Source organism: Microtus ochrogaster, unplaced genomic scaffold (genome assembly GCF_000317375.1).
Source record: "Microtus ochrogaster isolate Prairie Vole_2 unplaced genomic scaffold, MicOch1.0 UNK14, whole genome shotgun sequence".
NCBI lineage: Eukaryota > Metazoa > Chordata > Mammalia > Rodentia > Cricetidae > Microtus > Microtus ochrogaster.
This window is the reverse complement of record NW_004949112.1, coordinates 4,838,270-4,840,811: the sequence shown is the minus strand read 5'-3', so window position 1 is coordinate 4,840,811 and position 2,542 is coordinate 4,838,270. Positions and strand designations below refer to the sequence as shown.

The following is a 2,542-nucleotide window of genomic DNA, read 5'->3' as shown; positions in this document are numbered from 1 at the left end:
ATCCCATGTTCCTCTTTTTGGGTCTGGCTTACCTCACTCAGGATAGTGTTTTCTATTTCCATCCATTTGTACACAAACTTCAAGAAGTCCTTGTTTTTTACTGCTGAGTAGTACTCTAATATGTATATATTCCATACTTTCTTCATCCATTCTTCTATTGAAGGGCATGGTGTGGAGAAAGGGGTACACTCATCCATTGCTGGTGGGAATGCAAACTTGTGCAACCACTCTGGAAAGCAGTGTGGCGGTTCCTCAGGAAATTCGAGATCAACCTACCCCTGGACCCAGCAATACCACTCTTGGGAATATACCCAAGAGAGGCTCCATCATACAACAAAAGTATATGCTCAACTATGTTCATAGCAGCATTGTTCGTAATAGCCAGAACGCGGCTCTGATTCTTGAAGCTCTTGATGCGGTGGTTCTCCAAGCCGGGGTTCTCGGCCATGGCTGCGCGCGGCTCCGGAGGCGGCTGCACCGGTGGCGGCTGCTCCTGAGGCGAAGGCGGCTGCGAGTAGAGCGGGAGGGGACGGAGGGGGAGGAGCACCGCGGCTCGGGGGCGGTGCTGAGGAGCGGCGAGCACCGGAGAGGCCAGGGCACTGGCCTGCTGGCTGTCGCAGTGACCCTGCCCTCATCCCACCATCGGGCCTCCCCACCGCCGCTAGTCAGGTGCTAGAAACGGAGCCCGACCTAGCAGCTTTTACTGCCACCCCTGAAGTTGGGCGGCAGGCGGGAACTACAGTTCCCAGCATGCCCGGCGCTGGTCTCTCTTCAACTAATTTTGATAATTATTTTATTGTCAATTTGATATGACCTCAAGTCACCTACTAGAGTCAACTTCAATTAAATCATCTAGATTAGATTGACCTGTAACCTTGTTAGAAAGAATGGGCCTCACTGCTGATGAAGGGAGGATCCAATCTACGGTGACAGGATCTATCTGTAGTCAGAAAAAAGAGGTGAACATCAGTCTGGGAGCAGCCTAGAGAGGGAGCCAGCATCCAGTGTTCCTCCATGTTCCTGACTCCACGTTCCTGCCCTGAATTCTTGACCTGACTTCCCTCAGTGAATGACTGACCTAGAAGTGTAAGCTGAAATAAAGTCCTTCCCCTACAAGATAGTTTTGTTCAAAGTGATTTAGTAAAACAAAAAAAAGTATAATTTTAATAACATGTTATAATTATGTGGTATATATGTCTTCTTTACTTTATCTAATCATGTTTGACTTGTCTAGAGAAAAGTTTGTTTGTTAACCTTGCTAGTCTTCTCAGGCTCTTTTCATTTGCTTCTGCTTTGATATTTGTTATATCATTCCTTGTCTTGGGTTTTCTTAACCTTTCTGTTCTAAATCCATAAGATTCCTTGTTTGGTTAATTATCTGAAATCCCTCCAGTTCAAGATATAGGTACTTATTAGACAGCTCCTTCTTTGCTTACCCATGCTATATCCCAATATTTTCATATTTTGTGTTTTTGTCTTTGTCTCTACAAAGAAATTATTTTTAATTTTATTTTTTTCTTTAACAACCCTTTTATTAACTTGATTTTCATTCTCTGTATACTTTTCACAGATATTATATATTGTGCTATTTAACTCCCTATGTGTATGCTCTTAATTCTCACTGATATTTCTCCATCATCATCTTGAGCTCTTTACTTACTCCTGTTGATCTCCTGCTCTGTGATCTGTTGTAGAGTTACTGGACACAGCAGGGTTGACCTTGATAGCTTATTCAGTATTGTTGGTTTGATGTGCCTGGTGAACATGTCAGGAAACATAAGAAATTAGTTACTCTAGTGTCCCAGCCAAAACTGTACATACACTGTGTAGCTGGGGCACTATTGTGTAGCCCCTTTGCAATGTGAGTGAAAGCAGCAGGAAGATGAAGGATGGTAGGCACTCCCTACACACTGATTTCAGGAGGGGGTATGATGAACATATACTAGGTTCAACTGAAGGGATAGGCAAGCATGTACCAGTCACAACCCATGGCAATGGGAATCACCAAGACTGGTTGTTTTTCTTTAAACACATAGACTTTACTAAACAAAAATCCATGTACACTTTCCCATTAGAAAAGAATAGTTAAAATTCTCAGTTCGGGCACAGGGTTGAAAGCCTATAATCCCAGCTACACAAGTGACTGAGGTAGGAGAAGCACAACTTTGAAGACAACATGAGGAGTATAGTAAGCTCACATTTAAAAGGGAAAGACCCCAGCGTTTCCCATTTCAGCAGTATGATCTTGGTCAAGCTACTTAGCTTCCTTCAGGGAAAGCTTTTCATCTGTGAAATTCAAGTTGTGTTAAGTATTGATCACAAAGAGCTGACTTCCTGAGCAAATAACTACAGCATGGAAAGTGCTCATCAAGAGTCATTATTTTCAAAATTACTGTTGCCTTTTGGTTTAACATTAGATCCCTAACTTTCAAAGTTAGGCAGAAACATTGATTTGAAATCACAAAAAATGTACATGACTAAACTGTAAAATGTCACAAAACGAAGAGAAACATTTATATTTCATTGTTGAAGGGAAGTTCAG

The 2,542-nt window shown here is 42.5% G+C and overlaps 1 pseudogene; it reads right to left on the bottom strand.

Annotated features, from left to right (window-relative positions):
• The window catches only part of LOC101984244, a 3,035-nt pseudogene extending 2,581 nt beyond the window's left edge, over positions 1-454 (bottom strand).
• Positions 455-2,542: the final 2,088 nt, after the last annotated feature.